This window comes from Delphinapterus leucas, chromosome 2 (assembly GCF_059928025.1).
Source record: "Delphinapterus leucas isolate spDelLeu-1000000601 "Yukka" chromosome 2, BTC_Dleu_Yukka2, whole genome shotgun sequence".
In the NCBI taxonomy this organism is placed as follows: Eukaryota; Metazoa; Chordata; class Mammalia; order Artiodactyla; family Monodontidae; genus Delphinapterus; species Delphinapterus leucas.
This window is the reverse complement of record NC_143130.1, coordinates 49,563,565-49,582,793: the sequence shown is the minus strand read 5'-3', so window position 1 is coordinate 49,582,793 and position 19,229 is coordinate 49,563,565. Positions and strand designations below refer to the sequence as shown.

The following is a 19,229-nucleotide window of genomic DNA, read 5'->3' as shown; positions in this document are numbered from 1 at the left end:
CCATCGATGGAGAAGTTCAGGGCTTGATCGCAACAAACAGGGGAACAAGGAGGGGGAATATTGAAGGCGATGAAAACCTATTCAAGAAATACCAGCAATTTCTAAGGGACCTTCTTTCTTTTTCATGTCTCATCCATTATTTTAAGTGTAACACATCCACAATTGTACGAAAACGCGGAACGGAAAGACAGCAACAACAATAACAGCCAGGCAACCTCAGAGCAGTGTAAACAAACCAAACAAAAAAGCCTTTCAGAGGGGAAGGTAAAATCCTCGATCTGTCATTTTCAATTCTTTTCAGCCCATGAGTGGAGACGCAGTGTGAAATGTGTTGGTGCTGGCTGCCATAGGTATTGTTTTGATGCCCTGTTGGGTCCTTTGTGCCCTCCCTTCTGCTTTTCTCCAGCTCTCATTAACACCGCCACCAGATGAGCACCGTCAGAGGCAGAGGCTGAGATGCCAGCCCATTGCCTTGGTGCAAGGCCCTGCCAGTGGTGGCGGGACTGTGCCAGGGATGGTGAGCGAGGCAGCACGCAGACACGCCCTTTTCCCCCGAAAGCAGTCTTGCACCCCGCCAGGAAAACAGCTCTCAGGAAAAGCACTGCCTGCTAGTAAAATGGACTCAATCAGTAAACAGTGATTAAGGCTCTGGCTCCGCTGACTGTTGTTGCCACTTCAGGCACATGGCTGTTTCTCCCTACACGCACACACACAAGTGCACACACACACGCACACAAAGAAACCAAGGGGAAAAAAAACTCAGTACGGCCAAAGCTGAGCTCTAGTGGGAGTGGAGTGAGAAGTTAGGGAGAGAGAAGGATTCATGTTCCTTGAAGGTGATGTGCTTTCTTTTCCTGAAAAATAAAATGAATATTTTAGGATCTTAATTTCCCTCACTTTTATTTTTCTTTTTGGGCGTGTGATGAGAATTGCTTTCCTAAATAAAATATCAAGCCATGAATATAAGCAGGAGTTTGTTCAATTCAACATCCACACCTTATTTGTCTGGTTCAATAATACGCATAATGTAATCTCAGTTCCTCAAATAGGTGGGATAATTCAGAAGCCGCATAACAAACCTTGAGGTGTGCTGTTTAGCAGAAGTATGCCACTTCATCGAGTTGCCTTCTTAAGCCAGAAGAATAAATTCCACATGCACAAGTATACATTCATATCTATCCATTTATTTACAGATACAGATAGATACCATATATATATATATATATATAATATATAAGATCTTTCTATCCTGTTTTTTAATCTTTTTACAACACTGTAACCAAAATAATTGAAAATATATTTGGTTTTCATTAAAAAGAGACATCAAAATATTTTTACATGGGGAATACGCATTGTACCTGTGCTTTGAACCAAAGAGAGAAAGCTAACTGGAACTCTAGAATACAGGAGTATAATTCAAAAACACTCTTGGGCTTCCCTGGTGGTGCAGTGGTTGGGAGTCTGCCTGCTGATGCAGGGGACACGGGTTCATGCCCCGGTCCGGGAAGATCCCACATGCCGCGGAGCGGCTGGGCCGGTGAGCCATGGCCTCTGAGCCTGCGCGTCCGGAGCCTGTGCTCCGCAACGGGAGGGGCCACAACAGTGAGAGGCCCGCGTACCGCAAAAAAACCCAAAAAAACCCACAAAACACTCTTGACAACTTAGAGAAATGGTCAGAAACAAGCAGAATGAAGTCTTCTGAATGCAGGGTCACACATCACAGAAGAAAAAGCGATAAACTCCACAAATACAGAATCTAGGGCTCATAGTCACTGACAAGCCGACCATGAATCAGAAATATGAATCTGGGTAGGCTGGTGGATTCATGAGGAGTTACTGCACTCTGGCCAGCCTCTGGAGGAGACTGTATCTAGCCCTAGACCACCCAACTGGGTGTGTCACTCTTAACCTGGTTCAGAGTGGGATGGTTCAAGTTTACTTGTGAAGAGTCAAGGAAGCAGGAGTTTTTAATCCAAAGGAAAAAATAAAACACCTCAAAGACTTAATGTTTTCACATAGGTATATGATAATCTTCAAAGGAAATTACCAAATATTTGCATAGATTCTCTCCCAAATGTCTCTAAAAACAGGAGTTTTATTAATAACAACTCAAATTCTTTTTGGAGGAAGTGTCAAAATCAGTGGTGCATAGTATCCTCACATTTGTGGTCCCTACAGCAGTGTTCAGAGATGGCTCTGAGTGCTGGAAACCAGACAGGCCAGGGGAAGAGGAAATAAAGAGGTGAAAAAGCCCAAAATGGGAAAAAAAGGAGAGTTTAAGTGTATTTATGGATAGTCCACTCTATTATACTCAGGAGGTGATGTAGGCAGTGGTGATATGAGTGAATGCAGGGATCTTGATTTATTTGATCAAGAATTGTTAGTGTGATGCAATGATGATAGTAATAGCAATAATAATAATAGGAAGAAGAAGAAGGAGGATGGAGTGGAGAAGGGAGAGGGAGGAAGGAGGAGGGGAAATAATATTCATAAAAATGTTAAATATTTTCTCAGTCATTAACGATCATTGGTATCCATTTTGGTCAATGAGGAAACTGAGTCCTAGGAAAGTGTTTAATTAACTTACTAACTCACTGTCTCTAGGGATTTTTGACAAGCATTTAATCACTTTCCTGTTAACAACAGAAGTATTAAGAAAATTCTGTAAACGTAGGCAAATCTCTGAACCATTATAAAGTTTATTGCTTCCAAGTCAAAAGTGTGTTTGTGTCTGTTGGAAGCGATGGTTAGAGCATTAATAATTATGGAAGCACTTGGAGCTGGTGAGGCCAACGTTTGACAGCAGCAATTGCTTTGAGCTTTTATGCGAGCATGTATGTGTGGGACTGGCTATGGTGTTGGCTGGACCCAGTGAAAATTGAAATTACAGGGCTTGACTGAGGACCTGGAAGTCCCCTGCCTGAGGTCACAGTAACCTAATACATGAAGAAGGCCCCACTCCCACCCCTACCTCCAATGGATTGCAACCTTCATGCAGTGGGGAGGGGAGGGGGGCACTCAGTGTCTGGAGGCTTGCCTGATGATCTGCCCACTGAATGAACTCTCCTGTGGCTAGAACAGGGGTGAGCACCTATCGTGACCCTCCCCAAACCTGAACCAAGGCACTGTTGGGGGGCAAGGCGGAATGCTATGCTGTGGAAGGGAGCTGCTCTGGTCACAGCTCAGGAAACTGGCTGTGTGTGTCTCTGTGTGTGCGTGTGTACACGTGTGTGGTGGGGGGGGCAGAGAGAGAGAGAGGGAGATGGTATGATAACACTTCTAGAGAATGTTAAGAATATTTTTATATTTACATAAAATAAACATTGCAGAATTGTCTCAAGTAAATACTACCCTGAAAATTAGCCACCGTTTTGAACTATGAACTATTTCCAACAATACTCACAATAGTTCAGGGCTGCCTCTTATCAGCCTTAGGAAGCCAGTTTACAGTCTCATTACTGAAAGTCATTGCTTTCTTTTACATACAATAATAGTATTATGTGTAGTATATTATATGTATATAGTATACATTTGTCATATTATACATAGTGTATATTATATATATTTATAAATGTGTATATGTATGTATTTATTTTATTCAAGAAAATAAAGTAGATTATATCAGTTCTGGCTTCTAATTCCCCCAAAACTGCCTTTCTAGGAAGTGGCATCTCCATTGGTCTCTGTACTAATATACAAACCCACTACACAGCCATTATTAGGGAGAATGTGTCTCATTAAGATTATATTTTTCAGAAACTGGTAAATAAGTTTGAAACTATCATAAGGTGATAATATAATGGAGTAAAATAGACTCCAACACCTCTTTACTCCCATTTTCTTTTGCATTTATTCATGGATAATTGCTGACGTAACTCATTGTTTATAAGGTTTTAAAAATATTTTAGGAAGCATTTTGTTTTTGAGAATTCCTTTCGGAGGTCTAGAATTCCATCACAAATTTAGAGAAGACACCATTGGCAAATATGTTTATCTTAATGCTGTTTACAACCAAATAGGATAATCTCAGTTCTGCAAATGGTCAATGGAAGTAGATTGAGAAGACTTTTTCCATCTTGCTAAACGTCCTCCTCTCTCAAAGTATAGGTATGATCAGGGGTGGGGATGGCATTATTCTGCCATGTAATTTGCATAGGGCCCCAATCCAAGTAAAAACAGGGTGCTTGCTATGTAAACTTAGCTTCAAAACAAGACTCCTTCTAATGATTTCTACTCTAATTCCCTCCCATACAGACATTTGGAGTTGTCACTGTTCGGCAACCCTATCCACAACTTCTAATGTTAAGAGAATCACCTTTACTAATACAGAATGAAAAGGATACCAGACCATTTACTAGGCTTTCTAAGTAACACCCTTCCCCCTACATATCAAAAGAACCCACTTGGGATGATCCCTTCTCTAAATGCCCCTTTACCCTCAAACTCAGTTTAACACACCAGCCACTTAATATCAGCCTATCCTTCCCCACCCAACCTCAAATTAACCCAGTCTGAGTCCTTCCTTTGGATTAAGGAGCTATCTTCAAAAAGTACTTGCTGACTGTCAAGATCATTAAGGAGACAGTATAATTTAGTGGAAATGAAACAGGGGGCAAGGGGACAGGGGACACCCTTTAAAAGAATGACAGAGCCATTGAAGATATGCCATAACTGGTTAAAACTGATTAGGCCCAAGATAGTGCAAGGTTTGACTTCCAGTAGACATTGAGCCTCATTATATGCTCATTGTAATGTATTAGCTAAATGACACACCCACAGATGCCATGACAGTTCTGAAACTGACCATAAAATTGGGTGGTGGCTCAATTCTTGGAAATCCTCACCTCTTCTCCAAAATAGTTGAAATAATCTTCCCACTCATTAGCCTATGAAATTACCCAGCCCATAAAAACTAACCACTCAGTATTTTGGGGCCTCTTGCCTTCTGAGATGGCCCACACTCTGTCTGTGGAGAGTGTTTCTTCCATAGCCACTTTCACTTTCCGAGATGACCCCATGCCCTGGGGCCGCTCTCACCTTTTGAGTTGGACTACATTCTGTCTATGGAATGTGTATCTCTAAATAAATTCACTTCTTATCCATCACTTTGCACCTCACTGAATTATTTCTGCAACGTGACATAAACAGCCTGAGCTTCATTAAGTCTTGAGACCAGGTGTGTGATTTCATTTAAAAGACAGTGGATTCAAGTCCCAGTCTGAGTTGTGTGGTTTCAGCAAGAGCGTGAACATTGAAATGATTCAGATGCTGATTCTAATCCTATTAGCTGAGTGACTTTAGAGAACTAGATTGATTTTCCCAAATTTCAGATTCATTAACCAAATATAGAAGTGATAGCAGTAAATGAGATAACCTTGTAAATTACAGAGTGACATATACGTTTGGTTACTATGTATTAATATGTATGTAACTTCAAATGAAATAGTGTTATGTTTTTTGTGTGATCAAAAATCTAAGGAAGGGCTTCCCTGATGGCGCAGTGGTTGGGAGTCCGCCTGCCGATGCAGGGGACACGGGTTCGCGCCCCGGTCCGGGAGGATCCCGCGTGCCGCGGAGCGGCTGGGCCCGTGAGCCATGGCCGCTGGGCCTGCGCTTCCGGAGCCTGTGCTCTGCAACGGGAGAGCGAGGTCACAGCGGTGAGAGGCCCACATACCGCAAAAAAAAATAAACCTAAGGAAATGGAGAAGGCCAGTATATATATATTTTAATTTTAGATGTGATTCAGAGAAAGAGGAAGTCAAAACCAAGTGGAGCATTCCAGGTTAAGTTGTGGACAACTAAGGTGTAATCCAAGGACACCTTAGACCCAGAGAAGAGAGAAAGTAAATAGAAATGGAAATGGAAAAGAAAGATTGGCTACTTCCCAATTGGTCTAAGACCAACTTAATCCATGCTCCTAAATTATCCCACTCTACAGATTGTCGTATAGGGGCTCATTGTTCCTTGATGGGCAAAGTCAGTGTTGTTTAAACCCAAGATGAATCAGCTCCATTAGAGAAAAGTGATCAGAAATAATTTGATTTCCTATACCTGTACCTCTGTTTATAAGAAGATGTAATGCCTAGGAGAAAGCACTGGTGAGCAAGAATTCTTCTAGTGTGGTTGTGGCCTTTAATCAGAATAGCAGTTTGAAACTGAGGCAGATAGTTTCAGAGTGAAATGCAAATCAAATACATGAATATACCCACATACATTCACACACTGTTTTCCTCATTGATTAACCAGCCACGCGACCTTTTCAGTAAGAGAAATAATTGGCAGTTTTAGCAAACAAAAAATTGATCCCATTACTCAGGATAGGATTTTCTACCTTTTTCAAAAGAGGTGCTTGTTAAAGAGGTCAGTTCCTTTTTTTTCTTTCAGGGTCATGCATATGTAAGTAAGCACAGCTATTATGTGTCATCTATGAGAATGGACGGGTGAGCCATAAACACAAACATTCAGATGCCGCCAGGTCTCCAGCATTCCTGTTCACCAATTACAGTAATGCTGATGACATATCTAGTTTAATGCACATGGCATTAAAGTAGTCCCCCTTTTCTAGGAAAATCTAATTACACCAAACCCAAGCACTCAATCAAACCTGTTATTCTGTGGCTAAACAGCTTGGCATTAATGCAATTTGAGGAGATCCAGGCCGTGACTGGAAACGTCATGTATTAACAATATCTAATGGGGGCTCCCGTAGGTAAATGAATATGCTAACAAGCAAGATCACTGCTAAATCTAATATCTTTAAGCTGTTTAATTCCAAACAGTCCCTTAATAAATCAATTGACCGGGAGAGCTGATGCCCCTATCAATTATTCAAGAAAGCAAATAAATATTTTAGATGATTTGATAGGAAGGCTAGTCCTGTTCTTATAGAAAGCTTTGCATTTCATTAGCCTCTTGCTAAAAGTTTTATAATGAGCAGAACACAGGTGGCATCCCACTGCAGAAATGGGAATGGTAGAAGTAAGAGATTGGAGATCAAGACTTCCTTCATCTTTTCATTATTCCATTATCCAGACTTTTCTTTTGTAATGTGAAAATTGGAGTCAAGTCCCCCAAAGAATTATCATTCTCTGCAATCACAAAGGAAATTAAAATGATCAAAAGTATGTCATATTGCAAGGGTCTTAATTGTAATTCCTATTGGAAATGCAATTATCAGATACCAATATCACAGATATAATTTATGCAGTTCCACATCCAAATAGCCCTTCACCAAATATTTAATATTATCAATTCCATTTTCCAGAAGAAGAAACTGAGCTCCCCTAATCATTTATAAAGTGCTGATTAGGTCACCTGTGTTTGAAAGTAGACACTTTTTTTTTTCAGCTTTAGAGACCATTATTCATATTGAAAGCATACATTCCTATTTAACATGATATCTGTCCCATGAATAATCTTTATTCTGGCTTCTGATCTTTTTTTACCAGAAAAAAAAAAGAAAGAAAAGAAAATGGCATTAAGTGATTGACATCATTTTCCTCATTGTGCACGTGAATGTAAGTGTGCTTCAAATGAACTTATTAGAGAAAGATTAGAGGAAAAAAAATGAATGAAACCAAGTTACCGACCCCTGGGATAGTGGACAGGAAGAGGGTCACCCTATAGCCTCTTGTTTTATATTGTGGGTGTGGTGACCCAGATGTTACTGGAAATGTTTGAAAACTGCTTATGTCTTAAATAAATATTTCCATATTATCTGTGAAAAGAAAGAATTTGCTTATTTTTTCTCAAGCATTGGAATTGATCAAACAACTATTTGATCAAATTTTGTGTGGGGGCCATAACACTAAAATGGCGTGTCATTTCTTAACAGCATTTTACAGTTTACAAATGTAAAATCCTGGTTAAATTACTGTAAGCCTTATTATTATGAGAAGTACTGTAAAAGAGAAAAAGAATTCAGATTATCTGAAAAATAAAACTTAATTGTCAGGTTTGAATATAAAAACAGTTGATGACTATTTTTCTAAATGGAAGGATCCATATAAAAACCACTGAATGAGGATTTTCTGTGCAGGCAGTTATACTCTACAAAATACTCAATGAGCTATGAAAGAGACATCTCAGCTACGGAAAATCATAATTTAAATGTTAGGCTTGTTCATTTTCAGCTTTGTGGATCAATAGAGTAAATCCTTTATATTATTCTGTAAGTAAAAGCTGGTCATGTTTAAAATCAGATTTCAGTATCTCCATTTATAAGGAATATCTTCTCAGGGAGCTATTTAATTAAGCGTTTATTTGTTTAGTATTCTAAACCCCACCAGAATCATGAGGGATTTGAATAAGATGGCAGACTGAGCACATGAGGAAATATTCCCATCCTGTTCTGTCCCGAATAACTATTAACCGCACAAAATAAATATTAAAAAAATTAACTCCACCTTAAAAAAGGGAAACATATTACATCAGAAATTAAAAAGAAATCTCAAAGATGAAAGGCATGTGAAATTGGAATTAGGAAGATGAGAACCAGAAATCTATCAGGAAACCACTGTAGAAGGTGGCATATCTCCTGGGTTACTCCAAAAAGAGATGGCAGAAGGGACATCCCATGGAGTAACGCTTTGGTTACCACATCAGGAGGATTCAGGGAACCAAGCCCACTCCAATCTTTTTGAAGCCATCGAGAAACAGAGTATGAGGACACCCAGGCTGAAAGAAGACCCATACTCAGAACACAAAACATTCAATACTAGTGTTTTCTCCTCATCAGGCAGCTCATGCTATGTGTGTCTACACCATTACTGGAGGAAAGCCTCTGTAATTAGATACATAAGTGTGTGCACATATCCAAGAAATACACACAACTGAGCAAAGACAAGGATACCTACCACCACAAAGTATACTTTGGGAAACAGAGAGTTAACAGATCAACTAGATCAACATATTAAAATAAGCACAATTAAAATCCTAAAAGATATGTAAGAAGCTATGTAATCCACTAAAAAAAAATAAAGATTTTGGAAATGAAAATTCAAATCATAAAATTATTATTATTACCAATAATACTAATAATTATAGTAATACAATTTTGATTCAATGAGCAAATAGCAGAATAAGCACAAATGAAGATCACATTTAGTGACCTGGAAGGTTGTCTAATATTTACATAGGCCCCCATAAGAATATTCAACTAGGAATTGATCTTACACTAACTTTTGTTAAAGACTAGCTTGAGACATGTGGTGCTTCAGAGTAGCTGTTGAAGACACAAATAAATCATCCCTCCCCTCCTCTAGAATCCACAAATTGTATTCTCAGATTAAAGTAAACCATCAGATCACAAGAACAAAACCATCTTAATTTTCCAGAGCAATGCCTTCTCTGAGTTGAGATTTAACATTATGCTCTCAGCTTTCACTGAAGGATATTATAGGAAACGCCATTTTAAAGAATTTTTCATGCTTTTGGAAGTTCAAAGTTGAAGATATTGCCCACTATATTATTTAATGTCCTTTAGATGAAGATTTATATGATACTTTTTGTGCTAGACATTTAGCACCAAAAAAATAAATGTTTTCTCTGGTGATTTCCTTTATAATGGTAATAAGAAATCTGTATGTCAACATGCATCCCTTTTACTTTGTGTGCAGGAAACCCCTAGCTAAATTTATTATTAACTAAATGATTCCAGATATATGAACATATATTTTTTATGTTTAAATCTGTTTTGTTATCTTTGGACTTTTAGAGAAATAGGATAATTAATTTTTTTAAATGCTTGATATTTTAAGGTACCTAAAATTTTGTCAAAGCTTATGATAGTATAAAATAAGTTGGATAGAGTTCCATAATTCATCTAGCAGAATCTCCTCTAAGTGATTTATTAGGGGCCTACAGGACATTAGATTGCATTCTGGTTTATTAGAATCAAGGCAACCCATCCTAACTTCCAATTACTCTCAACACTGGTCAAATCTTACTCTCACACTCCACAGCTCTTGCAGACTTTTTCATCTCTCCTCTAGCATCTGTACCACCCCACCTTCTTTCTCATTTATAGAAGATATCTCCACATCTTCTTCAGAAAAATTAGCTTTACAAAGAAATGTCTTCTTTTCCTCATTACCAATTACTAAGTAAGCTCACTTATATTTTGTATTCCTATCTTTTCATGGATTGGGTTTAAAGGGAAGGAAATCTGGAGGAGGATGTGAAATTTGATTGGATTTTTACTTTATTATATTTTTCCAGCAGAAATCTGTAAGGAAATAAAGGCCTTGAACAATGTTATAAACCAATTAGACTTAACAGACATATATAGACATATACAGACATATACACTTGATCCAAAGAGAGCAAAATACATCGTTTTCTCAAGTGCACATGGAATATTCTACACTATAGACCATAGTTTAGGCCACAAAACAAACCTTAATAAATTTAAAGAGATTGCTATCATACAGTGTATCTTTTTTAATCACAATGGAATGAAACTAGAAAGCAATAGAAAAGGAAAACTGGACAATTCACAAATATGTGATAAGAGAAGGGAACATTTCTCAATGATAACAAAAGGAAAGTGGGAAGGATATGGATGGAAAATGTAGGTGAGTTTACATAATCAGCAATTGGGAAAAGAGGACACCTGTTGAACATAGAGTGTAGAATCCTCAAACTATTATTGTAGAATTGTCTGTTTCTCCCTTCAATTCTGCCAATGTTTGCTTCATATCTTTTGGGGCTCTGTGCATATATGCTTGTACTTGATATATCTTCATAATGACTTGACCTTTTATCATTATGTAATTTTCCTCTTTGTGTCTTAGAATAGTTTTTGGCTTAGAGCCTATTTTGTCTGATATTAGTATAGCCACCACAGCTCTCTTTTTGTTACTATTTGCCTGCAAAGTCTTTTCCACCCTTTCACTTTTATCCCTTTTGTGTCTTTAGATCTAAAATGAGTCACTTTTAAACCACATGTCATTGGATCTTGTTTTGTTTTTTAATCCGTTCTAACAATTTCTGCCTTTTGAGTGGAGAGTTTAATCCATTTACATTTAAATTATATAAGAGGACTTACTTCTGCCTCTTTATTTGTTTTCTGTATGTTTTATAGCTTTTTTTTTGTCCCTTTTACTCCATTACTGCTTTCTTTTGTGTTTAGTTGTTTTTTTGTAATGGCTTGTGTAGATTCCCTTCCCATTGTTTTCTTGTGTGTATATATTCTATAGATATTTTCTTTGTGGTTTTGTCTTTTATTTTCTATATTAAATAAAAAGAGGAGTTACAAACCAGAGTTATAATAATACTTGTTTTTATATTGACCCATATAACTATTTTATCAGAGATTTTTATATCTTCATAAAGCTTTGAGTTATTGTTTAGACTCATTTCATTTTGACCTGAAGAACTCCCTTTAGAATTTTTTTCTTTTTTTTGGCTCTAATGAAAAAATCTTTAATATCAAAATCTAGTGAAAGAATATTTTTCACCCATCCTGCTATGTACTTGAAGCAGCACACAAGTGTAATTTTACTGGTCTGTTCCATTTCTTTTTATTTTATTAATTAATTTGTATTGGAGTATAATTGCTTTACAATATTATGTTAGCTTCTACTGCACAGCAAAAGGAATCATCCATACCTATACATATATCCCCTCCCTTTTGGATTCCCCTCCCATTTAGGACACCATAGTGCATTAATTAGAGTTCCCTGTGCTATACAGTATGTTCCCATCATTTGTCTATTTTATACATAGTATCGATAGTGTATATGTGTCAATCCCAGTCTCCCAATTCCTCCTACCCGACCCCTTTCCCCCTTGGTATCCATACATTTGTTCTCTATGTCTGTGTTTCTATTTTTGTTTTGCAAATAAGGTCATCTATACCTTTTTTCTAGATTCCACATATATGCATTAATATACAATATTTGTTTTTCTCTTTCTGACTTACTTCATTCTGTAGGGCAGATTTAAGTGGTAGTAAATTCCCTGTGATTTTTGTTTATCACAAAATATCTTAGGTTTCCTCTCATTTTTGCAAGCCTATTTTGTTGGATATAGTATGTGATGAGTCACTCTTTTCTTGTTGCTTTATATATATATATATATATATATATATATATATATAAAATCTTTGTCTTTTGACAGTTTGACTATAATGTTTCTCTGTGTCTAGTAAGTTGATCCTACTTGTAGTTTACTGAGCTTCTTAGATTTGTAGATTCATGCATTTCATCAAGTTTGGTAAGCTTTCAGACATTATTTTTTCAAATAATATTTCTGTCATTTCCTCTTCTATTCCTGGGACTTCCATAGTGCCTATGTTGGCCTACTTGATGATGCCTCAAAATCATGTTGATGATGATTCTTTTACTTTCCAATCCTCAGACTTGATAATTTCAGTTCTATCTTCAAGTTCACTGATTCTCTCTTCTGATTTGCTCAAATCTGCTGTTGAAACTCTAGTAAATTTTTCATTTTAGTTATTGTCTTCTTCAGCTCCAGAATTTTTACTTGGCTATTTTTTAATAATTTCTAACTCTTTATTGGTATTCTCATTTCATTTGTATATTGTTTTTTCTTATTTCCTTTAGTTCCTTGACTATATTTTTCATTAACTATTTGAACATATTTTAACAGTTATTTTAAAATCTTTGTCTAGTCATTCTAACATCTGAAATTCTTTGGAGACAGGCTCTGTCAATTAATTTTGTTCCTTTGAATGGGCCATGTTTTCCTGTTTCTTTGTATACCTGTGATTTTTTGTTGAAAATTGAGCATTTGACAAGCATAATGTGGCAACTCTGGAAATCAGATCTCCGCCTTCCTCAGGAATTGCTGTTTTTGTTTTGTGTGTGCATGTGTGTGTGTGTGTATGTTTGATTGTTGAAGGCTGTAGTAGTCTATTTGTTTGACACTTTTCCAAATTATTTTTTCAAAGACCATTTCATGTCCTATACGATAACTAAAGTCTCTGTTTTATTGTCTTATGTTCAGCTAATGGTTTGATAGAAATTTCCTTGAATGCCAGGATCTCTTCCAGTCTTTGCAGATTGACTGTTCTGGGGCACTCCATCAATGCTTTTTTAGGCCTGCTCTAAATCTAGGGTTCAGCCCAAGGTGAAAGCTTAGGTCTTCACAGGACTTTTCTGAGTAAGCATCTTGCCTGGATATGTGCTCAGCCTTCTAATTTCCTTTTTTAAACATGGTTGCTTTTGAATGTTTTAATTTTCCTAATTTCACTCCAGCTTCTCCTTCCAGCTTTAGATAGATGGTTATTGTATAGTCCATTCATAATCCCTTGCTCCAGGGTTCTGTAGGTCTGTTGTCACTTTGTAGTTTTTACAAATAATGCCTGCTGTTTTCCTGCCTGAATTCTGAATTAGGCAAATTAGAGATGAGCACCTCATGTTAGTCTTTTGGCTATCCCCCAAACAAATTAGAACAGATGCCCACAATTACTTGCAGATAAGATCTATGTTGCTCCCTCTTGTTCAAGGGAGGGAACTGGGAACCAGGTTGCTACCACCTCAAAACCAGGACTACTACTGTGCCAGGGAGAGAGTAGGGGCAAGGATGAATTAGAATGCCACAAAGTTTTCCTACCATTTAAAGATGACTTTTTCTTGATTGGCTGTTAACTTGGTTGCTCTAAGCCTGTGATTATTTTATAGAGTTTTGACAAAGTTGGTGCAGAATTTTTTTGTTTTTTTAATGTTTCTTTTGGGGGAACAAAAGCTTGGAGATTCCTAGTGTACCATTTTGTTTCCTATATGCATTTTTAAGCTGGCACATTGCTGAAAGCCTTAGACGAGTGGGTGAATAAAGCAGAATACTAAATTAAATGAAATAAAAAACAAGTTATAATAGCTTAAAAATGTTATCAGATTTAAAAACAAAACCACTAAACTAAAGGATTTTTCTCATGCTAAAACTAAACAATGTAGAGACTGACAGTCTTTCTCACTGACATGGCCTGCATGTTTTTATACAAGGAAAATTTTCCATTTCTGTAATAAAAAATATTAGGAATAGAGAGAAACATGGACAACTAAGAGTATATGAAGTTTGTTGAAAAGTACAGGTTTACTCAGTCATAATTTTTTTTCAATTATTTCTAAGACTCTAATCAGCAACTTATGCTTAGATACTATTTTCAGTAGATGCTCCAAGCTGATTATATTAAAGTTAAGTGAAAATGGTCCATTTCAAGAAATTAGGTTTATCTTCAGAAAAGACAAGGAGGATTTAATACCAGTTCATTCCTCAGCAGAATTTAGAGGTAATATCCATAACTGAAAACTGTGCTGGTCATGAACATGTTATACCATGAAACTGCAGATGGATTTCTGTTAAATATAAAGTGACCAGTCACAGGAGAGACAGAGTGAGAGAGAGAGAGAGGGAGGGAGAGAGGGAAAGGTTCCATGGGGAAGATACAGCATCAGGACTGCAGCATAACTTAAAGACTGGGCTTTCTCATCAAATGACTCACAATAACTACAGCATTATAATTTACTAGCCTTGTGATCTTGGTTAAGAGATTTTAAGTCTTTAAGCCCAGTTTTTTCTTTTTTAAAATTAAGTTAAATACTATATGTCTGAGATAATGCACACATAAAAATTCCCCCCAAATTATGAAATGTTCAATAAGTGTTAATCCAACAATAGCATTCGGATTCAAGAGTCCATAACAAGTGCAATATTTTATTGTACCTCATAAGCAATGGCAGAGTGTCTCCTTTCATTAAAATGAATTCATCTAAACTTGATGAATGTAAAAGTTTGATTCTCCTCAGCTGCAAAGAGAAGGTTGCAGTGTTGTCCTGGTGTGGCTGATGGACTGAAGAGAATGGATGCCTTGGTGCTTCTGAATGAGTCATTTGTTTATTGTCGTGTGTTGAGATGCACTAGGAAGCTTCTCTACAAGTCCTACATGTTTGTAAGTTTCATCTTCTTAATTTAAGTTCATTTTAGGTATCAATACAGCTATCTAATTTCTGATACCCTTATGTTTATGTCATCAGCAGATTATATTAATGTGTCCTTTACCTTCTTACAAGTTATCAATGAAAACATGACAAAATAGCTATGTATAGAGAGTCCTATGGCATGCCACAAGTACACCCCTCCCCAATGAATATGTCATTTCACGTATATTTACAATGACATCGTGGCATATTAATAAAAGTTACATTGATTAAAGTTTATGTAATTTGGTTTATAACATTTAACCCTTTTAAGCATTACAAAGAGCTTGAAAATTAAGTATCTGTCCCCATTTTGCTAATAAGGAAACTGTGTCATAGAGAGGTTCACAAATTTCCCTAAGATCACTCAGAGATCTCCCTCTTCAATAACCCAACAGGATGTGCTGTCAGCAGCAGACTATTACTAACCATCATGAAGGTTGAATCAGATGATAACTTACAGAACAAATGAAGCTTCATGCCCTTTAGAGAATTACTTTCCTTTTCTTACACTCTACACTTTTGATCGATCATTGTATTTTGGAAATTATTAAAGAATACAAAGCAGTTTGATATAATAGTCAAAAATTAAAGTATGGAGAATATCCTTATCTATTGACATGAGTTCAGTTTTCCACCATTTACCATTTAAGATGACTTTCTGACATTGAGAGATTTGTGCAGTGGCTTCTGGAAACACTATACAAAATCATTAAGTATTCCTTTCATATTTCATTGTAGATACACAGAGGCTCACTAAGCCCCATTGAATTTAAAACCTGATGATAATTTTTTCATAAGTGTTGTAGATGCCATACAGATATTATTTTTATTAATAGTATTTTAGAAATAATTTCCAAGTGAAATCTGAAGAAGCATGGGAAAGAGATGTGCAAAAGTGAATATATTTTAACTGGTGCCTCATTTCAGACATCGATTGGGCCTCAGAGGGGATGAGTTAGTTGTTTATCTACACATGCTTTTCTTCCCTTTTCATTAATTTAATTTAATTTCATTTATATGTAACATGAGAGTAGCATTCCCCTGCAGTATGCCCACTCCATTTGTAAACTGAATTGAAGCCATCATCCCTTCTTTAATGGCTGTGAAAGACTGAGAAATTAATAGCTCTCTCTCGAATTAGTAAATTATATTTTTCCAAAGGAGAAAAGTACCTCATAAAAATAAGTGACTAGAGTCACTTTTATTTTTATAACAAGTCTTCTTATGCTATAGTTTTAAACACCCTTTTACAATAACATCTTACATTTATATAGTGCTTTAAAATTTTCAAGGCACTAGCATGCACATTATCCTATTTTATCTTCACAACAACGTTCAGACTTAAGTAGGGAAGAGCTAAGAGGAGGCCTGTGTTGCAGACTCAAGTGGGCTGATGGGCCAGGCCTAGATCTCCTGGCTGCTAGTCTGGAATGTTCTGTGATGTTCCCATTTGTGAGGAAAAGGCAGATAGAAGAAGCACTAATGGAAAATGAGTTTATTACTAGAATGTGTATTCAATAATGAAATATATATATAATATTTTTACTTTATTATATATAGTATTTTATTATGCTTATTTATATTTTATCATATATTATTTGTATTATATATGTTATAATATATTTATAATAATACAATTATAAATATAACTATAAATATATATAAAATTATCAAATATACAGTGTTCACTATAATAAAATATGTAAAAGTAAGTCCTTAAGAATATTTTTGCTTGAATATTTTGCTTGAGGAAAATAATGTATACTTTATATTTTAAAACCTTAGTACACACACACACACACACACACACAAATATGCACATTTCTTATTAGTAAGAAGAATGAATCCATCTTCTGATTTGAATTAGCTCAAAATTCTAGTTCAAAATGTTGAACTTTTATGCTGTTTATTTTAAAATAATATTTTACTTTTATAATGAAAAAGGAAAGAAAACACTAGTCTGCCTTTAGTTTTTCTTCTTATTTATTTAAAAACAATTTGTTAACATCTTTATTGGAGTATAATTGCTTTACAATGTGTTAGTTTCTGCTTTATAACAAAGTGAATCAGCTATACATAAACATATATCCCCATATCTCTTCCCTCTGTGTCTCCCTCCCACACTCCCAATCACACGCCTCTAGGTGGACATAAAGCACAGGGCTGAACTCCCTGTGCTATGTGGCTGCTTCCCACTAGCTATCTATTTACATTTGGTAATGTATATATGTCCATGCCACTCTCTCACTTCATCCCAGCTTATACTTCCCTCTCCCCCATCCACAAGTCTATTCTCTACGTCTGCGTCTTTATTCCTGTCCGGCCCCTAGGTTCTTCAGAACCATTTTTCTTTTTTTTTTTACATTCCATGTATATGTGTTAGCATACGGTATTTGTTTTTCTCTTTCTGACTTACTTCACTTTGTGTGACAGTCTCTAGGTCCATCCACCTCAAGACAAGTAACTCAATATGGTTTCTTTTTATGGTTGAGTAATATTCCATTGTATATACGTGCCACATCTTCTTTATCCATTCATCTGTCAATGGACACTTAGGTTGCTTCCATGTCCTGGCTATTGTAAATAGAGCTGTAATGAACATTGTGGTACATGACTCTTTTTTTTTTTTTTTTTTGCAGTACGTGGGCCTCTCACTGTTGTGGCCTCTCCCGTTGTGGAGCACAGGCTCCAGACGCGCAGGCTTAGCGGCCATGGCTCATGGGCCTAGCCGCTCTGCGGCATGTGAGATCTTCCTGGACCGGGGCACGAACCCGTGTCCCCTGCATCAGCAGGTGGACTCTCAGCCACTGTGCCACCAGGGAAGCCCCATGACTCTTTTTGAATTACGGTTTCCTCAGGGTATATGCCCAGTAGTGGGATTGCTGGGTTGTATGATAGTTCTATTTTTAGTTTTTTAAGGAACCTCCATACTGTTCTCCATAGTATCAATTTACATTCCCACCAACAGTGCAAGAGAGTTCCCTTTTCTCCACACCCTCTCCAGCATTTATTGTTTGTAGATTTTTTGATGATGGACATTCTGATCAGTGTGAGGTGATACCTCATTGTACATTTGATTTGCATTTCTCTAATGATTAGAGATGTTGATCATCCTTTAATGTGTTTGTTGGCAATCTGTATATCTTCTGTGGAGAAATGTCTATTTAGGTCTTCTGCCCATTTTTGGATTGGGTTGTTTCATTTTTGATATTGAGCTGCATGAGCTGCCTGTACATTTTGGAGATTAATCCTTTGCCAGTTGCTTCGTTTGCAAATATTTTCTCCCATTCTGAGGGTTGTCTTTTTGCCTTGTTTATGGTTTCCTTTGCTGTGCAAAACTTTTAAGTTTCATTAGGTCCCATTTATATATTTTTGTTTTTATTTCCATTTTTCTAGGAGGTGGGTCAAAAAGGATCTTGCTGTGATGTATGTCACAGAGTGTTCTATGTTTTCCTCTAAGGGTTTTATAGTGTATTGCCTTACATTAAGTTCTCTAATCCATTTTGAGTTTATTTTTCTGTATGGTGTTAGGAAGTGTTCTAATTTCATTCTTTTACATATAGCTGTCCAGTTTTCTCAGCACCACTTATTGAAGAGGCTGTCTTTTCTCCATTCTATATTCTTGTCTCCTTTATTTAAGATAAGGTGACCATATGTGTGTGGGCTTATCTCCGTGCTTTCTATCCTGTTCCATTGATCTATATTTCTGTTTTAGTGCCAGCACCATCCTGTCTTAATTACTGTAGATTTGTAGTATAGTCTGAAGTCAGGGAGGCTGATTTCTCCAGCTCCATTTTTGTTTCTCAAGATTGCTTTGGCTATTTGGAGCCTTTTGTGTTTCCATCCAAATTGTGAATTTTTTTGTTCTAGTTCTGTGAACAATGCCATTGGTAGTTTGACAGGTATTGCATTCAATCTGTAGATTGCTTTGGGTAGAATAGTCATTTGCACAATGTTGATTATTCCAACCCAAGAACATGGTATATCTCTCCATCTGTTTGTACCATCTTTAATTTCTTTCGTCAGCATCTTATAGTTTTCTGCATACATGCCTTTTGTCTCCTTAGGTAGTTTTATTCCTAGGTATTTTATTTTATTTTTTGTTGCAATGGTAAGTGGGAGTGTTTCCTTAATTTCTCTTTCAGATTTTTCATCAGTAGTGTATAGGAACACAAGGATTTCAGTGCATTAATTTTGTATCCTGCTACTTTACCAAATCCATTGATTAGCTCTAGTAGTTTTCTGGTGGCATCCTTAGGATTTTCTATGTAGAGTATCATATTA

General features: G+C 36.5%; 1 pseudogene; it reads right to left on the bottom strand.

Moving 5' to 3' along the window:
* Positions 1–821: 821 nt before the first annotated feature.
* LOC149750017 (uncharacterized) overlaps positions 822–19,229 on the bottom strand; it is a 167,053-nt pseudogene continuing 148,645 nt past the window's right edge.